General features: G+C 35.5%; 1 protein-coding gene and 1 pseudogene across 4 annotated transcripts in view; one reads left to right on the top strand and one right to left on the bottom strand.

Moving 5' to 3' along the window:
- The window catches only part of LOC309651882 (NADH dehydrogenase [ubiquinone] flavoprotein 3, mitochondrial pseudogene), a 279,044-nt pseudogene that overhangs the window by 84,207 nt on the left and 168,414 nt on the right, over positions 1–26,423 (bottom strand). The window lies entirely within an intron of this gene.
- Positions 18,304–26,423, top strand: part of SPIN4 (spindlin family member 4) — a 235,381-nt gene continuing 227,261 nt past the window's right edge. For all 3 annotated transcript variants that reach the window (XR_014258439.1, XR_014258440.1, XM_082445030.1), the window contains exon 1: positions 18,304–24,484. The gene's annotated coding sequence lies outside the window, so the exon portion shown is untranslated. The remainder of the gene's footprint in view (positions 24,485–26,423) is intronic.

The raw sequence follows: 26,423 nt of genomic DNA, 5'->3' as shown, positions 1-26,423 counted from the left end.
TCATGAAGAGCCTAGGGGCAAGACGGGAATAAAGACACAGACCTACTAGAGAATGGACTTGAAGATATGGCAAGGGGGAAGGGTAAGCTGGGACAAAGTGAGAGAGTGGCATGGACATGTATACACTACCAAGCCTAAAATAGATAGCTAGTGGGAAGCAGCCTCATAGCATAGGGAGATAAGCTCGGTGCTTTGTGACCACCTAGAAGAGTGGGATAGGGAGGGTGAGAGAGAGGGAGTCGCAAGAGGGAAGAGATATGGGGACATATTTATATGTATAACTGATTTACTTTATTATAAATCAGAAACTAACAGACCATTGTAAAGCAATTATACTCCAGGAAAGATGTTACAAACGAATGTATATATCAAAACAGAAACAGACTCACAGATATAGAAAACAAACTGATGGTTACCAAAAGGGAGAGGGAAGGGGGGAGGGACAAATTAGGGGCATTGGATTAAGCGGTACAAACTACAATGTATAAAATAGATAAACAACGAGGATATATTGTATAGCACAGGGAATTATAGTCATTATCTTTTAATAAGATATAATGGATTACAATCTGAAAAAATACTGAATCACTGCTGTATACCTGAAACTAATATAATATTTTAAGTGAAATATACTTCAATAAAAAAGTACTTAAAATATCCAGAGAAAAAAAAATAACTTAAGAATGTGCTTCAGACATTGTTATCTATGTCCTTCAGGGAGGAACTAAAGGTTCTGTGACTCTGCTATATTACTGATCTCTTTTTAAATTGTTACCAATTCTCCTGCCTGACTGATGTTCTTTTTCTCTGCATATTCTTATTCCTCTGCTAATTAACACTTGATCCAGATACTTTGGAACTCAGAGAAGGTCTGAAAAACAAAAACAAAGCCTTCTACTTCAAAAGACAGGGACATGGGTTTTTTTTAATGGTTTCAATCCCCTCTTTTCATTGATGCTGCTGAATTCTGAGGGGAACAGATGTGATGACCTTTGTAACTACTTCCTGCTTAACAGGTATGATGTTAAAAATGGTGAGGATTAGAGAAGAGAAAGTCCTAGACTTTTACCTCAAAGAACTCTACAGTTTTATATAACAGTCTCAAATTCTGCAAAATAGAGACTTTCTCTTTCCTTTCCCTGACCTGCCATCATTTCCTCTTGCAATAACAGTTCAGTAAGAAAAGCAAAAGGATTAATATCAAGAGGGAGCTAACCAATAATTTTAAATAGTCACTTTCCTCCAAAGAGGTTAGAAAACCAGTCTATGACCCTTGAGAAAGTAGTTGTGTAATGATTAGTTAACTATATCATCCTTTTCCTCCCATATCTACAACTATTTGAACTCAATGAAATCTTTCGCTCTTTGTTGAAGTACCTTTTGAACTAGCTCAGAGTTTTCCTCTAGTTTATCTTATGGCCAGCTGTCTTCTACCTTTATAACTGAACTTAGGGTCTTCAATTCTAACTCCAATTACATGTAATGATCAATATCTGTTTTCTCATAGGTTTTATTTTTTCTGTTAATTGTAGTTTACCAACCATAATGTAATTACACCAAATCCCAGTGTTATTCATATGGAAGGTATTATTAAGGCAGTAGAAATCAGTTAAGGTTACAGACTCATTTTTGGAGCCTTCCCAGCAAAACTTTCCTTTCCCATATAGAATATGTTGTTCTGTGCCAGAGTCTTCAACATGAGCCATGTTAAATGGTCTCAGAATCTCACAGAGTTTGAAGGCATAACCAAATATTGCTCTTTAAGGTGCAGCTCAGCATTGAGACTTGTGTCCAATTTGGGGGGGGGGTCAGTCTTCTTATCTTATCAAGTCCAACATCTCCCCATGGGTAGTATGCATTGCTTTTGAAATACATTCCTTATTTCAACCAAGTGTATTAGTTGGTATAACTGCTTTTGACTAATCAGAGGCGCTAAAGCAATCAGGATGTGACAATGAAGATTTACAGTTGCAACTTATAACATCCCACAGTCATGGAGGACCATAAGTCTCCCAGAAGTGAGCCTCCTGGTCTTCTGTTCCCAGTATAGTGGGCCACTGTCTAGAAGGCACTTCTGATTCTATAGTTACCTTGAGACCATAAAGTTGCAGTTGGCAGCTGCTAACAGATATTGTTTTGAGAATAGCTGATGGTGTCCTTTAATCTGGTACCATTCAGAAATTCAAGTTCTCAGTAATAAAGGAATGTGTATAATATCATGTACACAATGGCCATCCAGCTCTATTTTGGATGCCTGAAACAGTTACTTTATTTTGATTTTTAAATGCATTCTTTTCCTTCAGTGGTTAAAGTAGATGTACAATGTATGTTTTATAGACCACAAAACATGCTGTTCTAGTTTAAGTTAAATTACGTATAAGCCAGAAAGACTTTCCCATTCCTCTATATGTGAAAATTTCTTCAATCATTTCCCCTTTTGGTTTGCAATTGATGGAAAATAGTTGTCCCTCAATGCCAGGTTGGTTGCTGCCTGCCCTGGGTCCATCATGTCCCTTGGTGCTAGGCCTACTTTATATATATACATATGCCTAGATATCCACATTGGGGGAAATCTAATCAGACATAGTGAACAAGCTCGGAAGGTATGCTAATGAGGAAACATTTTATAAGCTATACATTTTATCAATTATACTGAATTGTCACACAAACATTGTACATGTGCCTTTAGCAGTAGATTTTAAATAAGCAGTGACATATGTCATGAGTAGTTATACTCTGTGACACCTTCACTGGAGAATTCTCTTTTCCTCCTGAACATCAAGGCAAATGTATAGCTAGAAGTTCAGCAATAACTTTCAATTTTGATAGGGAGACAAACATTCGGTAAGCAGCTCAATTGAATAGTAGGATGGGTCTTTCAGTCCTGGTCCTAATTCTTGGGTCATCTATCTACCATTGCTGTTGTCGTCTTCTCATCCTGTGTGGGTGTCATTTGGGTTCAGCAGTCCTTTTTATAAACCAGTCTGATGCAGAAGCCATTCTTAAGTGGGAAATATGAATTCAAGGATTAATTCCCTTCAGTATTGCTATGCATGAGCTAGTTAAACGTACCTGATAAAGGTCCTTTTATCTAGGTTGGAGACAGTCCTTTAAATGAAGCCTTTTCCAGTATGCATAATCCCCTGGTTGCACGCAGATCATGGGGCATCTGATCTTCATCCAAAGATAGATTACTGTGATCAGCATCAGAAACAAGATTAGAACATCATTTTAATAACTCAATTAAACTTTACAATAATGTAACATAACAACAAAAGCCATCTTAGACATAGATAATACGTAAATAACCTTACTATATATAAAACCCCAATATCCACAAAAATATATTACTGAAATATAATTTTTCTCCCTAAGTTATCCTCATTTCTACAAAATTTAGCTAAATTAAGACTAATTTATTTGCAAAATCAGTCTGGTTTCAATAAATTTGGCCTGATTATTTACATAAGTATAACTGTTCACATAGGCTCTTTTAAATTGGATGTGCTGGAACATTTCATAAGAGATTGCAGACTGAACTTTTAAAAGGCCTCTCAAGGCCAGGAAAGTAATGTCAAGGTTTTGCCACAAATTCTACCTGTGATATCTATAGATATGAGTGAATTACTTTGTTCTTGAGGTCCCCCAAATATCTTGAGATTACTGCTCTTGTCAGGAGAAGACCTTCCTTATTCACAAAAAAGGCTGCTGGCAACCTGATTTTCCAATTTCTGGAGGGATCAGGTAGATAGAAAAGATAAATGCTTCAATTCTACTTACAAAGGTATAATTTACCAAGTTGATTTAAGTCACCATTAGCTTGAAGGGAAAGATTTTGTTAAATCTGAAAAATGCAGATTAAAATCCAGTAATATTTCAGATAAAACCCATGAAATTATAACCATATTCATCAATTCATTCAAGTCTATGTTTCAATCTTTTTTAACAGTTTTCTGAAACCATCAGGATTTCCATTAGAATTCTTTAATTTCTTACCCAGTTCAGTGGTATGATCAGAAAGTTATCAGAAACCTGTACTTTTCAAAAAGTCCTTTCTATGAATGTTCTTAAAGGTGAAGCATTGTTGCAAAAGCATCAGAGTGAAACAATAACTGTTTATGAATGACAAAAGACTTAAAAAGTCACAGTTAAAGATCTGATTATGGTGTAATTGACAAAGAAGATTAATTAATTTGATGTGACATACATATATAGGATAATAACTAGAATTATGGCTAATAACATAATACCAGTACATATTCAAATTTTAGAAACTTAATATAATTTCTAGAACATTTATATTAATGACATTTATCCATACAGTTAACCTAAGAATGTTTATCACCACTTATTTGACAACACTTTGCATGTAATTTAACATACCAAATAATCCTAATTAGTTTAATATTTCTCTCTGAGATGACTCAGGGGCCCTTTGAAACAACATAAAGTTAAGTAGAGGTGAAAATAACTTTATTTAGAATTTGAGTTGAGGGAGTTTGTCAAAAATATCAAAAAGGTTTTGAAACACTTGGTCAAAAAGTATCTTAGGTCACTGAGAAATAATACTTATTCACTTAACAAAAGTGACAATAAAAGATTTCAAAAGCAAATACATAAAGTTACAACAGATCCTTAAAAGGTAATAAAACTTACAATCTGTTATCAAAAGCAGGTGAATATTCCAAGAAAACATTGTTCTCTTAACACAGAACACCTGCCTCCTGTCTTGTACCAGTTTACTTTTAACAGCACTCTCACAGGTGAACAGCTCAAGAGGAGGACTACTCAGTGGCTTCTCTCCCAGTGGGAGTGTTCCAATCCCACCTACCTTGCACTGCAGATCAGAAACATTGCTACGAAACAGATCTAGGGGCCTCTACTCCAACAACTAGGGAGTAGACCTCACCCTGACAGGGAAGTGACAACCGCAAAGCAAAGGGGAGGCCCCACTCAATATCCAGAGCAGACTCTGTTCACCACAACACCAGTCAAACCTCCTATCAATGGGATAATGGCCAGCATACGCTGAGGAAAGAGGTGGCAGTCATCCACACTGAAAACAGTGCTTGCAATAAAAAATATTAAACCCATGCAGGCTACACAGGGACATTCCTACATAAAATAGCCCCCCCCCCAAGACAGTCTGAGGGTCTGGCATTGGGAGAAAGAGTGCCCAGAGCATTTAGCCTTGAAAGCCAGTGGAGCTGGATTGCAGGAGCTCCACAGGGCTGGGGTAAACAGTGACTCCACTCTTGGAGGGCACACACAAGGTCTCATGTGCACTGGGTCCCAACACAAAGGAGTAACTCCATAAGAACCTGGGCTACACCTACCCAGGGCTCTTGGAGGGTCTCCTGAAGAGGCGAAGGTTGACTATAGCTTGCTGTGGCAAAAAGGACACTGGTAGCAGAAGCCCCAGGGAGCTCTCCCAGAGGTCCACATTTCGGCAGCAAGACCCAGTACCACCCAACAACCTGCAGGCTCCAGTGCTGGAACGTCTCAGGCCAAACAATCAACAAGATAGAAACACACACACACCCATCAAAAGAACAAAAACAGAGATGAACAACACAATAACTGGGAAATGAAAAATACACTGGAAGGAATCAATAGCAGAATAACTGAGGCAGAAGAATGGATAAGTGAGCTGGAAGATGGAATGGTGGAAATCACTTCTGCAGAACAGAATAAAGAAAAAAGAATGAAAAGAAATGAGGACAGTTTCAGAGACCTCTGGGACCACATTAAATGAATCAACATTCGAATTATAGGGGTCCCAGAAGAAGAAGAGAAAGAGAAATCGCCTGAGAAAATATTTCAAGAGATTATAGTCAAAAACTTCCCTAATATGGGAAAGGAAATAGTCACCCAATTCCAGGAAGTGCAGGGAGTCCCATACAAAATAAACCCAAGGAGGAACATGCCAAACACATATTAATCAAACTAACAAAAATTAAATACAAAGAAAATATCAAAAGCAACAAGGGAAAAGCAAGAAATAACATACAAGGGAATCCCCATAAGGTTATCAGCTGATTTTTCAGCAGAAACTCTGCTGGCCAGAAGGGAGTGGCACGATATATTTAAAATGATGAAAGGGGGAAAGCCTACAACCAAGAACACACTACCCAGCAAGGCTCTCATTCAGATTCAATGGAGAAACCAAAAGCTTTACAGACAAGCAAAAGCTAAGAGAATACAGCACCTCCAAACCAGCTTTACAGCAAATGCTAAAGAAACTTCTTTAGGTAGGGAAAAAAAAACGCCATGACTAGAAACAAGAAAATCACAAATTGGAGAACTCTCTGGTAAAAGCAAACATACAGTAAAAGCAGGAAATCATCCATACAAAAATATGATATCAAAACCAGCAACTGTGAGAAAAGGAGAGTGCAAATGCAGGAAATGGGAATTGCATTTGAAATTAAGAGACCAGCAACTTAAAATAACAGTGTATATATATAAACTGCTATATCAAATCCTCATGGGAAATGCAAGCCAAAAAACTACAATAGATACACACACACACCAAAAGAAAAATGCTGTCTACAAGAGACCCACTTCAGACCTAGGGACACATACAGACTGAAAGCGAGGGGATGGAAAAAGATATTCCATGCAAATGGAAATCAAAAGAAAGCTGGGGTAGCAGTACTTGTATCAGACAAAATAGATTTTAAAATGAAGACTATTACAAGAGACAAAGAAAGATACTACATAATGATCAGGGATCAATCAAAGAAGAAGATATAACGATTGTAAATACACATGCACCCAATATAAGAGCACCTCAATATATAAGGCAAATGCTAACAGCCATAAAAGGGAAATGAAAAGTAACACAATAATAGTGGGGGACTTTAACACCCCACTTACACCAATGGACAGATCATCCAGACAGAAAGTTAACAAGGAAACACAAGCCTTAAATGACACATTAGACCTTAGACTTAATTGAAGTTTAGAAAACATTCCACCCAAAAGCAGCAGAATACACTTCTCAAGTGCACACAAAACAGTCTCCAGATGAGATCACATCTTGTGTCACAAATCAAGCCTCGGTAAATGTAACACATTATTGACCAGGAGATTTTTGCAGAAACTAATGCCTGTGGCCAGTGACTTTTTAATGTTAATGAGTATTGAAACACCCACTTTTGAATAAATATCAACAATTTTTTTTGCCCTTAATGTATTTACTTGAAACTTTGTACATGTCTTATTAAAGCATTCTAACATTTCTTTAGAGTGTGATAGGCAGTATAGCAGGCACTTCTCTGCAGGGGAACAGAAAATCTATTACAAATACATTGTGTTTCACTGTGCTTTCTCCTGGAAGAGCAGATTCTACACTTTCTTGCACCATTTCCTTTTTTTTTCTTTAGTCCTGTGGGTATTATTTCCTCTAGAATATGTTTTTTTATTTTGATAGTCGACAAAGTGGATCTTTGCAGGGGGCTCTTTTAGAAATGCCACAAGAAGGACCAGGTGCGGAATTACCACTACATTCGCCAGAATGGTCAGTTACCCATTCTCTAGCTACTGCTAACAAAAATTGCTTGTAAGTCATTTTATTCTGTGCATTATTGCTACAATAAATTGTAAACGCATTGAATGAACTGCAATTACTCAGAAACCCACTTTCTTATACCATTTTCGAGTTTTCTGGAGGATATCAAAGTTTGCAGATATTGATTGAATATATCAACTCCTTTCATATATTTGTTATACTCTAATATACAAGTGGGTTTAGTTATCTGACAGCCAGTCCTCCTTTCTTCCTTTCCTGTAGATGCTATGGAGGCATCATGAATAATTGCCACCATGCAGACTAGCCTCTTGTCTTTCCACATAAGAAGAATCACTTCTTCCTTCTATGTCTTTTTTCCCCGCTGTAGATTTTTAGATTTCTCCTTTAAGTGGTTTGGTAGACCATGATGCTCTCTTATAACCCCACAAACTCTGGTTTTATTTTTCAACAATATTTCAGATGTGGACACACTGTTGTAAAAAATTTTCTTGGTAAATATGGTGCCATGAACCAAGATAAGGTTGTAGGACCGATAATATTGTTTCTTGCAGTTTCTTTCCTTCACCCGTGTAAATCTCAAGGTTGCATACACATCCAGTTTCATTTTCGCTAACCATCCTGACCAAAATTCCATATTTTGTAAGTTTTCTGGGATTATAGGTTTTGAATCTGAGTCATCCTCTCCACTTTATCATTTCTTCATCAAGTGATAGCTCTCGTTTGGGTATATACATCAATTGAAATTTTGGTAGAAAATAATCCAAAAGAGGTTGAACTTTTGAAATTCTGTCTGCAGGAAGTGGAGTTTCCAAGTTATCATTAAAGTGAAGAGATGTCATTAGTTGCTTGAATCTTCTTTTCATCGTAATCTTTGGAAAGATAGGTATTTCAAGTAAGGGATCAGTCGACCAATATTCTTTCCAGTGTGAGTTTCTTATTTGTCCCATCAAAATTATTGATCCAAGAAACTTCTTCATGTCACTATTGGTTACATCAGTCCATTTTAAAGCCTTATCATACTTTTTATATGATTTTTCATTCTGTTGGTGATACAAGTTTGTTTGACAAGTGACCAACTCGAAAAAGGTGTTACCAAAAGTTAATTCTGTTATTTCCCTAACATTTTGCAGGTTATTACATTCAAGAGTTACACCTGACACACTTGTAAAGTCTTCTAATTTTCGTGAAATATCTTCAATCCACTCTTCTGTAGAAGCAAAGGAGCATTCTCCAGCAACATGAGTTTCATTTTCACTTTCTGTATCAGAGTCAATCGCCAAGGTTTTTTGTCTTTTTGTTGGTCTAATATTCACATCATTTGAATCAGAACTATATTCTAAAGAACTATCATCTTCTGAGACATTAGTATATACGTCACATGGCTAATCAGAGAAAGTATCCACATAAAATTCACCGAAAAATACTTTTTCACTCAAAATTTCACGATGTGTCATTTTATAAAAATTTACAGTAATAAACTTGTGTTTATAATATACATAATATTGGAACAAAAACCTAAAGGAGCAACATGTGAATGATAATGACAATCATAAGTTGAATAATGAACCCTTGATCAATTTTAAGCTCTAACAATTTCACATGGTAATGTTAATTGTATCACTCTCTAAAAACGTATTGATACATCCCTGGTCAATAACGTTCGGGTAACAAAAGTAATATTAATATATCTCAGGTCAATAATGTGCTAAGAAAATTGAAATCATATAGTCATCTTTTCCAACCATAATGTTATAAGATTAGAAATCAATTACAGGAAAAAAACTGTAAAAAAACCACAAACACATGGAGGTTGAACAATATGTTACTAAAAAACCAATAGGTCACCGAGGAAATCAAAACATACCTAGAGACAAATGACAGTGAAAACACGATGATACAAAACCTATGAGATACAGCAGAAGCAGTTCTAAGAGGGAGTTTATACCAACACAATCTTACCTCAGGAAATAAGAAAAATCCCAAATAAACAGCCTAACCTTAAACCCAATGCAACTAGAGAAACAAGAACAAACAAAACTGAAAGTTAGTAGAAGGAAATAAATCATAAAGATCAGAGCAGAAATAAATGAATTAGAGATGAAGAAAACAATAGGAAAATCAATGAAACTAAAATCTGGTTCTTTGAAAAGACAAACAAGATTGGTAAACCTTTAGTCAGGCTCATCAAGAAAAAAAGGGAGAGGGCTCGAGTCAATGCAATTAGAAATGAGAAAGGAGACGTTACAATGGAAACCACAGAAATACAAAGGATCTTAAGAGACTACTGCAAGCAACTATACACCAATAAAATGGACAACCTAGAGGAAATGGACAAATTCCTAGAAAGGTACAACCTTCCAAGACTGAACCAAGACGAAATAGAATATATGAACAGACGAATCACAAGTACTGAAATTGAAGCTGTGATTTAAAAACTTACAACAAACAAAAGTACAGGACCAGATAGCTTCACAGGTCAATTCTATTGAACATATAGGGAAGAGTTAACACCTAAAGTTCTGAAACTCTTCAAGAAATTGCAAAGGAAGGAACACTCCCTAGCACATTCTACAAGGCCACCATCACGCTGATACCAAAACTAGACAAAGATATCACAAAAAATGGAATATCAATGATGAACATAGATGCAAAAATTCTCAACAAAATACTAGCAAACCAAATCCAACAACACATTAAAAAGATCACACACCATGATCAAGAGGGTTTATCCCAGAGATGCAAGGATTATTCAATATATGAAAATCAATGAATGTGATACACCATATTAACAAAGTGAAGAATAAAAACCATATAATCATATCACTAGGTGCATAAAAAGATTTGAAAGAATTCAACACCCATTTATTATAAAAGCTCTCCAGAAAGTGTGCATGGAGGGAACCTACTTCAACATAATAAAGACTATGTGTGACAAACCCACAGCTGATATCATTCTCAACAGGGAAAAACTGAAAGCATTTCCTCTAAGATCAGGAAAAAGACATGGATGTCCGCTCTCACCACTTTTATTCAACATAGTTTTGGAAGTCATAGCCACAACAATCAGAGAAGAAAAAGAAATAAGAGGAATCCACACTGGAAAAGAAGAAGTAAACTGTCACTGTTTGCAGATGACATGATACTATACATAGAAAATCTTAAGATGTTACCAGAAAACTACTAGAGCTCATCAATGAATTTGGCAAAGTTGCAGGATACAAAATTAATACACAGAAATCTCTTGCATTCCTATACACTAACAGTGAAAGATCAGAAAGAGAAATTAAGGAAACAGTTCCATTTACCATCACATCAAAAAGAATAAAATACCTAGGAATAAACCTAAATAAAGAGGCAAAAGACCTGTACTCAGAAAACTATAAGGCACTGTTGAAAGAAATCAAAGATGACACAAACAGATGGAGAGATATACCATATTCTTGGATTGGAAGAATCAATATTGTCAAAATGACTATACTATCCAAAGGAATCTACAGATTCATTGTAATCCCTATCATATCACCAATGACATTTTTCACAGAATTAGAACAAAAAATTTTACAATTTGTATGGAAACACAAAAGACCCTGAATAGCCAAAGCAATCTTGAGAAAGAAAAATGGAGCTCGAAGAATCAGGCTTCCTAACTTCAGACAATACCCCAAAGCTACAGTAATCAAAACAGTATAGCACTGGCACAAAAAGAGAAATTTAGATCAATGGAACAGGATAGAAAATCCAGAGATAAACCCATGCACCTATGGTCACTTAATCTATGACAAAGGAGGCCAGAACATACAATAGAGAAGGACAGTCTCTTCAAAAGTGGTGCTGGGAAAACTGGACAGCTACATGTACAAGAATGAAATTAGAACACTCCCTAATGCCATACACAAAAATAAGCTTAAAATGGATTAAAGAGGCAAATGGAAGGCCGTATATTATAAAACCCTTTGAGGAAAACATAGGCGGAACACTCTCTTACAAAAATTGCAGCAAGATCTTTTTTGATCCACCTCCTAGAGTAATGAAAATAAAAACAAAAATAAATAAATGGGATCTAATTAAACTTAAAAGCTTTTGCACAGCAAAGGAAACCATAAACAAAATGAAAAGACCACCTTTAGAATGGGAGAAAATATTTGCAAATTAAGCAACCGACAAGCGATTAATCTCTAAAATATAGAAACAGCTCATGAAGCTCAATATAAAAAAAAAAAAAACCATTGAAAAAATAGGCAGAAAATCTAAATAGACATTTCTCCAAAGAAGACATACGGGTGGCCAAAAACACCTGAAAATATCCTCAATATCACTAATTATTAGAGAAATGCAAATCAAACTAAGATGAGTTATTACCTCACACTTGTCAGAATGGTCATCATCAAAATTCTACAAACAGTAAATTCTGGAGAGGGTGTGGAGAAAAGGGAACCCTCTCACACTGTTGGTGGCAATGTAAATTGGTACAACCACTATGGAGAACAGTATGAACGTTCCTTAAAAACTAAACATAGACCTACCGTATAAGCTTGCAATTCCACTCCTGGGCATATATCCAGAGAAAAACATAATTAGAAACAATATATGCACCCCAATGTTCAGTGCAGCATTATTTACAATAGCCAGGACATGGAAGCAACCTAAATGTCCATCGACAGAGGAGTGGATAAAGAAGATGTGGTACATATCTACAATGGAATATTACTCAGCCATACAATGGAATATTACTCAGCCGTAAAAAAGAATGAAATAATGCCATCTGCAGCAACATGGATGGACGTAGACATTGTCATACTGAGTGAAGAAAGTCAGACAGAGAAAGACAAATATCATATGATATCACTTATATGTGGAATCCAAAAAAGGTACAAATAAACTTATCTATAAAACTGGAATATAGTTACAGATGTAGAAAACAAACTTTTGGTTACTGGGGGTAAGTGGAAGGGGGCAGGATCAATTGGGAGATTGGGATTGACATATATAGAATACTATATATAAAATAGATAACTAATAAGGACTTATTGTATAGCACAGGGAACTATATTCAATATTCTGTAATGGCTTATATGGAAAAATAATCTAAAAAATAGTGGATATATGCATATATATAACAGTTGCAGTTTGCTGTACACCTGAAACTAACACAACATTTTAAATCAACTATACTCCAATAAAAATTTTAAAAAGACATGTCTATATTAATAAAACCAACAAACAATCTTGTTTTCATTCATTACAGAATTAGTCCTAGATCATATGATCCTTTAAAACTTTTGGTTGATTTCTGCTGTATTCAGAAATATTAACTTGTAAGCACTTATTTTCTTTTTAGCCAATTAAATAAAGCTCATATATAATTTAATTTTTACATAAAGACAGAACCAGAAATCTTATAGCTTCATTTTAAAATTTAGTCATGAATCAGGTATTTCAATATAAAACTTGTTAGTTTATACATAACAGTGGAAATAAGTTAACTGACTTGAGTTTAAAAGGGCTGTGTTTCCTTTTTCTTTTTTACCTTTTAGTTTTAGGTTCTACTAATTAGACCAAGGACATATGGGTTACCAAAATTGTTACTCAACCCAATTCTGGTCTGCTCACCTGACATGCTGAAAAGCTAATCCACTGACACTGGTTTGTAGTGAAGGAAGTATAGCATTTACTACAGGGCACCAAGCAAGGATGATGGGCAGCTCATGTGCAAAAGACCTGAACTCTCTGATGGCTTTCAGGGAAAGGTTTTTAAAGACAGTGTGAGAGAGAGCTTCATGGGTTGTATGATCTGCTCATGCACAATTCTCTGACTGGTTGACTGTGAGGTAACAGGGTGATGTTTCAAGGATCTCAGTCACAAACCTTCTCGTTCCAATCAGTCTGGGATCTACTTGTTTGTGGTCAGCAGTTTTCATCTGGTGGGAGTCTGGTTTCTGTAAAATCAACTTAGGAATGTATGTAATCTATGTCCTTCAGGGAGGGACTAAATGTTCTGTGACTGCTATATGGATGATCTATTGTTTAAATTGATACAAATTCTCCTCCCCAACTGCTTTTCTTTGTCTCTGTATTCCTCTGATCATTAATGTTTAAGCAAGACATTTTGGAACTTAGGGAAGGCCCCAGAAATTAAAGCAAAACCTGCTGCTTCCAAAGACAGGGACATTGGGGTTTGTGTATGATTTCAAATATATAATCATTTTCTGTTGTATATTTTTCTCCTTTAGAGTAAATTTATTATCCATATAAGCATGGGTTTATTTCTGGGATTTCAATTATGTTACATTGGTCTATGTAATGGTTTTTCTGCTGGTACCATGCTGTTTTGATTACTATAATTTTGTAATATATTTTGAAATCAGGTAGTGTGATGCCTCCAGCTTTGTCCTTTTTTTCTCAGGATTGCTTTGGATATTTCAGGTCTTTTGCCATTCCATATTTATATTAGAATTTATTGTTCTTTTTCTGTAAAAATTATAGTGGGATTTTTATAGTGTTTGCATTGGATCTGTAGATTGTTTTGGGTAATAAGGACATTTTGACAATGTTAATTCTTTCAATCCATGAACATGGAATATCTTTCTGTTTCTTTGTGTCTTCTTCAATTTCTTTCAACGAAGTCTTGTAGATTTCAGTGTAGAGACCTTTCACTTCTTTGGTTTCATTTGTTCCTAGTTAATTTATTCTTTTCTTTTCTTTTCTTTTGCTTGTGATTGTAAGTGAGATTGTTTTTTTAAATTTCTCTTTCTGCTAGTTCATTCTTAGTGTATGGAAACTCAATTGATTTGTGTATATTTACTTTGTACCCTGCAACTTTACTGTATTCATTTATTATTTCTAATCACTTTTGGCATTATCTTTAGGGTTTTCTATAAATAAAATCATGTCATCTGTAAATAGTGACAGTTTTACTTCTCCCTTTCCAACTTGGGTATCTTTTATTTCTTTTTCTTGCTTAATTAGTATGAGTAGGACTTCCAATACTATGTTGAATAAGACAGACAAAAGTAGGCATTGTTGTCTTGTTTCTGATCTTGAAGAGATAGATAGCTTTCAGTTTTTCATTATTGAGTATGATGTTAGCTGTGGGTCTGTCATATATGGCCTTTATTATGTTGAGATATTCTCCTTTTATGCACATTTTATTGAGAGTTTTTAATCATAATGGGGTGTTGAATCTTGTCAAACGTTTTTCTGTGTCTATTGACATAATCATATGATTTTTACTTTTTATTTTGTTAATGTCGTGTATCATGTTGATTAATTTGTGGATATTCAACCATCCTTGCATTCCTGGAATAAATCCCACGTGATCATGGTGTGTTATCCTTTTAATATATTGTCATATTTAGTTTGCTAATATTTCACTGAGGATTTTTGCATCTATGCTTATCAGAGATATTGGCCTGCAATTTTCTGTTTGTTGTCCTTGCCTGGGTTTGGTATCAGAGTGATGCTGGCCTCATAGAATGAATTTGGAAGCTTTCCTACCTCTTCAATTTTTCGGAATATTTTAGGAAAGATAGGTGTTAATTTTTCTTTAAATGTTTGGTAAATTTCACTCATGAAAACTTCTGGCCCTTAGGTTGTTCAATTTGTTAGTGTATAAATACTCTTCATATTATTTTATAATTCTTTGTATTTCTGTGACATTCATTTTTATTTCTTCTCTTTTACTTCTGATTTTGTCAGAGACTTCTCTATTTCTTTCAGTAAGTCTAACTAAAGGTTTGTCAACTTTGTTTACCTTTTCTAAGAACCAGCTCTTAGTTTCATTCCTCTTTCTATTATCTTTTCAGTCTCTATTTCACTTATTTCCACTCTGATCTTTATTATTTCTTTCCTTCTACTGACTTTGGGCTTCTTTTTTTCTTATTTTTCTACTTCCTTTAGCTGTAAGATGAGATTGTTTGTTTGAGATTTTTCTTGTTTTTTGAGCTGGTCTGCATTGTTATAAACTTCCTTCTTGGTACTGCTTCTGTTATATTCCATAGTTTTGGTATGTCATATTTTCATTTGTTATTTTTCTTTGCATATTTTTTTCTCTTTTGATTTCTTTGTTGACCTAATAGCTGTTCAGCAGCATGTATTTCAGTCTCCAAATATTTGTTACTTTTTTCAATTTTCTTTTTGTAGTGGATTTCTGGTTTCATACCATTGTGATCAGAAAACGTTCTTGGTAAGATTTCAACCTTCTTAAATTTATTTTGTTTTGTTTCTCAGCATATGGACTATCCTTGAGGAAGTTCCATTTGCACTTCAGAAGAATGTGTATTCTGCTGCATTTGGATGGAATATTCTGTAAAAATCTATCAAAGCCATCTGATCTAATGTTTTATTTAGGGTTGCAATTTCCTTGTTGACTTTCTGTCTGGATGATCTATCCATTGATATAAGTGGGGTCTTAAATTTCCATACTATTATTGTATTGCTGTCAATGTATCCCTTTTAGCCTGTTAATAATCACTTTATATATTTTGGTGCTCTTATGTTAGGTACATATATATTATTCACTGTTATGTCTTCTTGATGAAATATCCCCTTTATTATTACATACTATCCATATTTGTCTCTTTTTTCCTTTTTCAGCTTGAAATCTCTTTTGCCTGATATGAGTATGGCTACACCACTTTCTTTTGGCTGATATTTTCTTTTTTGCTTAGAGTATCATCTTCCTTCTCTTCACTTTTAGTGTATGTTTGTCTTTACAGCTGAGATGTGTCTCCTGGAGGCAGCATAGAGTTGAGTCTTGTTTCTTCATCCTTCCATCCACTCTTTGTCTTTTGATGGGTGAATTCAATCAATTTATATTTAAGGTGATTATTGGTAGATGAGACAGTAATGCCATTTTATCTTTTGTTTTCTGATTGCTTTATATCTCCATTGTTTCTTTTCTCTTGTGTTTCCATCTGCCATTTTATTTTTTTTATGATGTTTAATTGTTTCCTCTTTTTTGTGCTTTTTTTTTGGTCTCTGCTCTATATTTATATTTTGTGGTTACCCTGAGGCTTGTGTGTAACTTCATAGATAAAATAGTCATTTTTCTGCTGACAACATCTAATCTTCATTTACCTAAACAAGTTCTGTCCTTTTCTTCTTCCCCTTTTATGTTCTTGCTGTGTTAAATTATCCCTTTTTATGTTGTGAGTTTGTTACTAAACTGAGATAACTATAGTTATTTTTCAGCATTATTTTTTTTCCTCCCTTTAAACTTTATACTGTAGTAAAGTTTTTGAAAACCTTTTCTGATAAAGATTTGCAGTTTTCTGGTTCTGTCTCTTTGTTACCTTGCTTACAGCTTTGTGCATTTTTGCTATTTTGTTTCTGGTAGAAGAGCTTATTTCAACATCTCTTGTAAGGCATGTCTAGTGTAGATGAACTACCTCAACTTTTGTTTGTGTGTGAAACCTTTATTTTTCCTTCAGATTTGAATCATAACTTTGCTCAATAGAGTATTCTTGGGTTATAGTTTTTAGCTTTCAATATGTTGAGAATTCCATTCTACTCCCTCCTGGACTATAAGATTTCTACTGATAGCCTAATGGGGTTTCCTTTCTAGGTTACTATCCTTTTTTTCCTGGCTGCCTTTAAAATTATTTCTTTGTCATTGACTTTTGACAATTTTAATTTATGCATGTTGGAGGTTTATAGCATTGAAGTAATTAGGTGTTGTCTTAGCTTCAAGGACTTGTATATTCAGTTCCTTCCCCAAGTTTGGGAGGTTCTCAGCTATTATTTCATTGAATTATCTCTCTACTCCCTTCTCCCTATCTTCTTCTGAGATATCCATTATCCTAATGTTGCCCTTCCTAAAAGAGTCTGATAGCTCTCATAGCATTTCCCCCATGGTTTTTTATATCTTATTTCTCTTTCCTCTTCTACTTGTATCATTTCTAGATTTCTGTATTTGAACTCACTAATTCTCTCTTCCATATTGGTCTGCTCTATTTCCAATGCTTTCTAATGTATTCTTCATCTTGTTTTTTGTGTTCTTCAGCTCCAGAATTTTGAAATGGTTCTTTTTTAGAATTTTAATTTCTTTGATAAAATATTTCTCTATCCATTAGTTTTATTCGTGAGTTCACTGTATTGCCTTTCTGAGTTTTCTTGTAGCTCCTTGAATTTCTTTATAAGAGCTACTTTGAGGGGCTTCCCTGGTGGTGCAGTGATTGAGAATCTTCCTGCCAATGCAGAGGACACGGGTTCGAGCCCTGGTCTGGGAAGATCCCACATGCCGTGGAGCAACTGGGCCCGTGAGCCACAACTACTGAGCCTGCACGTCTGGAGCCTGTGCTTCACAACAAGAGAGGCCACGATAGTGAGAGGCCTGTGCACCACGATGAAGAGTGGCCCCCGCTTGCTGCAACTAGAGAAAGCCCTCACATAGAAACGAAGACCCAACACAGCCAAAAATATAAATAAATAAATGAATAAATAAATTTAAAAAAAGAAGCTACTTTGAACTCTTTATCAGTTTGTTTGCAATATTCCATGCCTTTGAGTTTGGTTGCTGGAGAATTGTTTTCTTTTTGTGATATCATTTTACCATTATTTTTCATACTGTTCATGGAAATGTGTCTCTGCTATAGCATTTGTGTGATTTTGTCTATATAGCTTTGTTTTTACCATTTGTCCTAAGGTTCTGTAGTATTTGAATTAGCAGACATCTTCCTTATTTCAGTAGGTTTTGTTTACTTTGTTTCTAACAGTTCAGAAGATTGGTAATTAGAAGCCTTTCTGTTGTTTTCCAGAATGTGAAAAGGAGCTGATTTGCTACTAAATTTGAGAGCAACATTATTTTTTAAAAAGCTGGAGTTTAAAAAAGGCCGGTGGTAGAGTGGGGGGAGGTATGTGCTTAGCACCTGGGGCTTTGGGTGTGTCCTTGGCCTGGTAGAGAAATCCTTGAGCGTTTGAGTCCCAATATCCCGTGGGTGAACCACTTGCTATAGTCCCAGGGCAGACAGCAGGAAATGTGTTCCTTCAGTTCTTTTTGTCTGCTTCTTCCCTTTCCTTTCCCCCTGCACAGTCACTGCAGTCTCTCCTCAAAGTGAGCAACAGTTCCCTCCAACTGCTGCACCTATGGACTGACAGAACCCCACTCACATCTTTCACCCTCCAACTTCTCTACCAGCAAGGTCACAGCTGTCCCACAGCTACCTCTGCTGCCATGTCCCTGGGCTCTACAGCTTCCTCCAAGGTCCAAGTCAGCTGAAAGAGGCACAGGTGGAAAGATCCATTGGGAATCTTCGTGTGCTGTGCAGAGGCACCTCTGCTTCCTTATGGATAGCCAAATAACTGAATCAAATGGGAGAGAAAAAAAATTACTTTTTGTTGTCATGATGCTGATATCACTGACCTTTTGTTTCTCAATGTAAGGATTTATTGCTATAAACTCCCCACTTAGAACTGCTTTTGCTGCATCTAATAAGTTTTGACATGTTGTATTTCCATTTTCATTTGTCTTAAGATATTTTTAGATTTCTCTTTTAAAACTTCTTCTTTAACCTATTGGTTGTTTAGTATCATGTTGTTTAATCTCCTCATATTTGTGCATTTTCCAGTTTTCTTCTTGTAATATATTTCTAATTTTATTCATACCACTGTGACTGAAAAACATACTTGACATGATTTTAATCTGCTTAAATTTATTAAGTGTAGTTTTTGGCCTAACATATGATCTATCCTGGAGAATGTTCCCCATGCAATTGAGAAGAATGTGTATTCTGCTGTTTTAGGATATTCTATTTATGTCTTTTAAGGCTGGTTAATTTATAATGTCATTCATGTCCTATTTCCTTATTGATTTATTATTATGGAACTGTCTATTTGTCCCTCCAATTCAGTCAATATTTGTGTGTCATATATTTAGGAGCTCTATTATTTGATGCCTATATGATTATAATTGTATCTTCTTGATGAATTAATTATTTTATCTATCTATTTATCATCTATCTATCTAGTTCTTCTTTGCCTCTTGTAACAACATTTGACTTAAATTCTATTTTGAGATAGCCACCCCCGCAATCTTTTGCTTACTATTTGTAAGCTTTCTGCCCTTTCACTTTCAGCTTCTTTGTGTCTTTGGATCTAATGTGAGTTTTTGGTAGATGGGACATAGTATTATCATTTTAATTTTAAATCCATTCTGCCCATCTCTGCTTTTTGATTGGAGGGTTTAATCCATTTACATTTGAAGTAGTTACCGGTAAGAAAGGACTTACTTCAGGCACTTTTTTATTTGTTTTTATTATGTCTTATATACTCTTTGTACCTTATTTCCTCCATTATTGCCTTCTTTTGTATTTAGTTTTTTTTTTTTTTTTGGATTCAACCATTTTTATTCCCTTCACATTTTTTTTATTATAATGTTTATGATTTTTTGTGTGGTTACAATAAGGATTACATTTCATGTCCTGAATTTACAACAATCTAGTTTGAATTGATACCAACTTAACTTCAATAGCATACAAAAATTCTACTCCTATAAAACTCTATCCTACCAAGTTTTGTGTTGTGATTGCCACAAATTACATCTTTATATGATGTATACTCAATAACATACATTTATTTTTATTTTGTATGCATTTGTCTTTTAATCCTATGTAGATAGGATTACTCCCTTAGGTAATCAGGTAAATCATGTATTTAGTTAATACCTAGTATGTACCTTAGTAATTCTCTTCAGGCCTTTGAAGAAACTAGTATAAGTTTAAGAAAGCTTGGGATTATTTGGCTCATTGTTAGCTACAACTGTGGTGATTTCCTAGTTATTTCATGTTCATTTGGGTTTCTCAGTGATAATTTTGATGCATAATGTATTGCAAATTAGTCTTGCATAAAACAACATGAGATGGAAAATAATTACAACCCTGTAGTTGTGGTGTGAAAGCAGCCATAGACAACATGTAAGTGAATGATTGTGACTGTGTTCCAATAAAACTTTATTTTTGGATACTGAAATTTTAAATTCATATAATTTTGACATGTCACAAAATGTAATTCTCTTAATTTTTTCAACTATTTAAATATGTAGAAATCATTCTTAGTTCTCTGGCTATATTCAAACAGATTGCAGATCAGATTTGGCTGGCCCTTGAGCTGTCATTTACTGACACCTATTCTATTAGCTCTGGTTAGCATTTCCTCACCTTAGTCAGGTTGGATTTCACTTTCTGTGTGTGTGTGTGTGAGCGTCCTTGCTTCAGATCTCTGAGGAGTCTGTCCTTGTTTTCTAAGGACATTACAATCCTGTCAGCTTTACAATACAGTCATTTCACAAGATTTCCCTACCTTAAATACCTTGATGAGGTCTCTGGCAGTGTTCATGTATTTGATTCACTTTAGGCCAGGGATGTAGTTATGTGTTGGTTTACCTTTTAATTTTCCCAATCTTTTTTGTCTCTTATTTTTAATTTGTATTAGTATTCATATATTACCTACATGCCAGGCATTATTATGTTTATTACACATATTAACTCTTCACACACACACAAAAAACTATGAGAAAGGTACAGTTACAATCTCTATTTTAAAGATGAGGAAATTGAGGATCAGAAATGTTAAATAACTTGAGCTAATAACATAACTAATAAATGGCAGAGCTAGAACCCATAACTAGGCAGCCTAGATCCAGAGTTCATTCTGACTTTTGATACTTGGAATGTTTTTTATTTTATTTTTCACACAAGAAATGATGTATGAAAGTTCCTTTCCAAACCCTGAAAAGTTTATGACAGCCATACAGGACACCTTTCTTTGCAGCTAAATTAGCATCAGCAGGGTTCTTTGGAAGCCTAGAACTGGTGATAAAGGCACTGCTGTGCTGCAATAGAGAGCCCCCTCAGGGACCTGGTTGAATTTCACTCTCAGTTGATTACACTAAATGACAAATTCATGGTTCTATATTCTCTTAGTCTGAACTTCATACTCTGGATCTGTCTGGCTCCACTTCCTATGCTTTTTCTTCTAAAATGGAGCTCAGTGGAACAAAAGAGTAATGTTCTGGATGATTTCTAGTTTATATTTAAATAAACAAGTAAACAAGAATATTTCAGAGAGAACTGTTAAAAAGAAAATAGAACAGGGTGATGAAGGAAAATGATAGAGAGTGACTGCAATGGTTGTATAGGGTTAGAAGATTAGAGAGAAGCCCATACTGGGTGACATCTGAATCAAGACACAAGTGTCAAAATGGAGTCAATTTTTCAAAGATCTAGAGACAGATGTTTCAGGCAGAGGAAATAGCAAGTGATAAAACCCTAAGTCAGAAAGGAGCTTGCACGGTTGAGAAAGGTACTTTCACCTTTGTCACCAGAAAAAGTGTAAATATTTAAAAAGTGTTTCATATATACATATATATACACATATATACATATTTATATATATAAAACATGTATTTCTGTACTCACAGCATTACATTATAAAACATATACAAATAAAGATTTAAAAAGATGAGATGAGAAATAAATAAGAATCGATATTAGAATACATTTTTCCACAGACAATTGGATCATCTTGCATATCTCTTGGCATGTGCACTCCCTACTTTTGCAATTGTAGATTTAGTCTATAATATCTATATTTAAATAAACTTAGGTCCTAGAGCCATGCTGTCCAACAAAAATATAAAGTGAACCACGTTTACAATTTAAAATTTTCTAACAGTCATATTTAAAAAGTGCAAGAAATAAGTAAAATTAATTTTAATAATATTTTTAATCTACTATTTCCAAATTACTATCATTGCAACATATAATCAATATAAAAAAGCAAGTTATGAGTGAAATAGTTTACGTTTTTGTAATTAGCCTAAGAAATCTGGTGTGCATTTTATACTAACATTCCATCTCAAATTGAACTAGCTACATTTCAAATGCTAAAGAGTCACTTCTGGCCAGTGGTCACTATATTGCACAGTGCAGACCTCAAGGGCTAATTTTCTTAATAGTATTCCCATCCCTCTCTCCTACTATCTGATTAACAAACTTAGACCCTACTCCTTTTGAGCCAATGGCTGGAGCCTTTTTATCTTAGGAGAGCATTTTCTTTTTAACTGCCCTGATTTACTTTAACTAAAATGATTGTCACTGTGCCCCAAAGCAGGGTGAGTAGGGAGCTGGAAACAGAATGTGCTGTGTTTGAAAAAGTTTAGACCATTGAGCCCTCTAAGAAGGAATGTTCATGGCACATCTGTTACTTGTTTACAGAGCAACATAAGCTTCTGAGAAGGGAAATATGAGCTATATCAGGTGCTCTGTGACGACCTAGATGGGTGGGTTGGGGGAGTGGGGGGGAGGTCCAAGAGGGAGGGGATATAGGTATACATATATCTAATTCACTTCATCATACAGCAGAACTAACACAACATTGCAAAGCAATTTTACTCCAATAAAAAAAATCCCTAAGACTTTTTCAAAAGATCTGATTTTTAAAAATATTTGTGATCTTACCATGTGCCAGACATGCTTCATTTGCATCATATCTAAGGGTCTTCTTGTATTCCCTCCCTACTTAGGAATGATAGGTGGCTGGACATTTTGTGTTTGCCCAAGGCTCTAACAGAACAAGACATAAATAGATCTCATAAGAACATAGTTGTATAAGTGGGGATGCTTACTTGGTTTAACCCATCCTCAGTACCAAAACTTGATTCTGATACACAGGTGAGGCCCATCTGGTGCTAGTGCAGTTGGTCATCTCTAAACTTTATGTGAATGCCAAAAAGCTTTGTTGACTCCATAACAATGAACTCAGTAAACAGTTTACTCATGTGGTTCCTATTACTAAGTGTGGCTAATAGGTCTGTTCTGGCACATTTTGGCTCTCTGTGTTCCATGTTTTACTTATTTATTTAACAAACATAGGACTTCCCACTAGCCAGACATTGTTTAAATATTAACTTGTTTAATTTAATTTTTATGACAAGCCATTAACAGATGAAGAAACTGAGGCACAGATAAAGCAACTTGCCAAAAATCCCATAACTTAGTAAAGAGCAGATCTGAATTCTAACCAAGGTAGCATGGCTTCAGAGTCCCTGTGCTTAATCTTTCTGCAAAGTCTGAGTCTCCTAATTTTTGATCTTCATGGCTTTCTCTGTTTCTTCTTTAGGGACTTGACATTATTACTGATCACAAGAGGTTCTTTGTCTTGGTTAACTCTGACGTACTTTCAACATGCAGCAGGTCTGTCTTTCTGACAGAAGTGCTCAGAATATCAGATTCTCCTAGGCCCTCTGACTGTAAAAGAGGGCTTTTCAAAATCTCTTTTGTGAAGATTCTTCCTGCTTGAATTCTGAACGGACATTTGCACATTGCTACTACCCCTCTTATAAAACATTACATATTTCTAAAGCTACATAGGGTGCTGTAATCGTTGGATTTTCCTGTATACATAATCCATTTTTATTTATTCATTACAATTTGTTTTCCCTTTGTTGATTTAATTACAAAATAACACACTCATCCTAAGAATCCTAACAATACAGCGCTATGCATAGTTCTTGGTGAAAGTCTCCAATTCCTTTCATTCCTTTCTTTATAATTCCCAGTTTAATGCCATAGAAATAGACAACACTTCCAGCAGGCTATGCTGCATTTCGCTAGTCATAGCTGTTTGAGCTGTACCTCTGGGAAGCACTCTCCGCATTCCTTAGGGTGGGTTACATCCGGGAGGAAGGAACCATTGCCTGGGAAACAAGTCACGTGGGAACCTCTGGACGCAAACTGGGTGTAGGGATTCTGACCTGAGCTGGGGTCTGCGCTTCCAGTGAATGCTGTGGGAGCAAGTGCTGGTGACAGGTTAGTGGATGGCCCTGGCACCAATAAGGGCACTGGTTGGGCTGCCTGGGCGAGCTGGAGCCTACCAGAAAGCTTAGATCCTGTGGCCAAGGGCACAGACCTTGGCGAAGTGGAGCGTGGCAGGCAGCCTGATGACAGCGACTGCCCGGTAAGTTAGATTTGAAAACCTGGTGGGAGTCAGTAAGGGAAGATGAGATTGGACACAGTTCCTTATGATTCTTCTTTTGTCCAGGGGGACGTTGACCTGACCAGCATGCCGCTAGAGGTGGGGGTGGGGGAATGAGAAATGGAAGCAAGGAACAGGGCCAGTGAGGTGGGAGGACCCTGAGACGCGCGGGTCCTGTTTTGCTTGTCCTCTCTCACTCTATTTTCTCCTTATTCTTGTTCTTTCTTTTCCTGTTTACACGTTTTCGTTGCTCCAGAACCTGAATTCTAATGTAAGCTGTTTGGCTCCTGAGCCAGTTCTCTGCTAGCCTTCCTGACAGGTGCAAAGAGCTGTTAAAAATATGGAAAAATGGGCAAAGAATCACAAGACACTATTCACACACGAGCAGTAATCTTTTGGAAAAGTCAGTTGCCCTCAATAATAAACGCACATGAATAAAACAGGATAGCATATTAAGATTGACAAGAATGGAAAAAGATCGTTTATCCCCAGTGTTGTGCAGGGTTTAGGAAAACTGGCACTAAATTACAGTATTGTTAAGAGTGTAAGTTAGCAAAACAATTTTGTGTTAGGCAATTTGGTTTATGTAACAAATCTGAAAACCTGTTACTCTATGGCCTAGAAATACTACCTGAGGAACTTATCCAACACAATTACTAATAGAAATGTAAACATACTCACACACATACATATAATGTGTTCATTAAGCTTTATTTGTAGTAGCAATTAGGGATATCTGGACACTGAATATTCTATGATATTAAGAAATTATTGTTATTTCTCTATGTGAAAATAGGATCATGGTTATGTTTTAAAATAATCTTTGTCTTTAGGGATTAATTCAGATATATTTACATATGGAATAATATGATATCTGGGATTTGCCTGAAAATAATTGGTATTGACTAATGGATTAGGGGATAGATGGATTGATAATTACTGAAGCTGGGTGATGGGAACATGGGGGAGTTCATTATTATTATTCTCTCTACTTTTGTATGAGTGTACGGGATTTTCCATAAGTTAAAAAAAAACTAGTTCAAGGTAGAAAATTGGAAAATTATGGAAGAGTGTTAGTAAATAAAAATCATCTCTAAATCTACTGGACAGTTGTAACCAGTGTTAAATTTTGGTGTGTGTGTATGGGGGGTGGATTGTTGCTCAACATTTGTTCCACTTTCTTGCACTTCAGGAAGAGCATTTAAAAGCACAGATTCAAGTCAGATTGTCTGGGTAAGAATCCCACCTCTGCCAATTACTAGCTGCCTGATGCTGGATAGGGTACTTTAGTCCTCGGAACCTCAGTTTCCTCATCTGTGAAATAAGAACGATACTGTGTATTATCAAATCCAATCAATAGTAAGCTACCCTATTACGATTTGTGCCACTACGGCAGAAAAATCACTTCCAAATAAAACAATGCACATCTTGATTTCAGAGGTGTAGAACATTAAAAGATATGAATCTTAGAATTAAAGAGATATTGTGGTGGCTGCCTTATAGGGTTTTTGTGACAAGTAAATAAGTTTAAAAGTGTAAAGTGTGTGGCACATGAGTACTCACTAAATATGAGTTATCATTATTACCTCATCACCATCACGATCCTAAGAGTGCTACCTAAGAGTGCTCATGTAGGCATCTTCATGCATTTTTCTCCCATTTGAGCAAGGAGACCAAATTATCAGATCTTGTTTAGGGTTTAATAGCATTACTTCTGGATTGTGGATTTTTTTGCAATATTTTAAATTGATAATGTATGAGAATATTCATTGCAGCATAGTTGGTAAAAGAAAAAAAAATTTGTAATAGCTTAAGCACTCACAAACAGGTAATGGTCAAATATTTTATGGAGGTATTCACACTGTAATACTATGCAACTTTGAGAAACAGTGAGGGAGGAGCTGGATGTACTGACATGGAA

This window comes from Balaenoptera physalus (genome assembly GCF_965194825.1).
Source record: "Balaenoptera physalus genome assembly, chromosome: X".
NCBI lineage: Eukaryota > Metazoa > Chordata > Mammalia > Artiodactyla > Balaenopteridae > Balaenoptera > Balaenoptera physalus.
The sequence above is the reverse complement of the archived record's forward strand: the minus strand, read 5'-3'. Positions and strand labels throughout refer to the sequence as shown.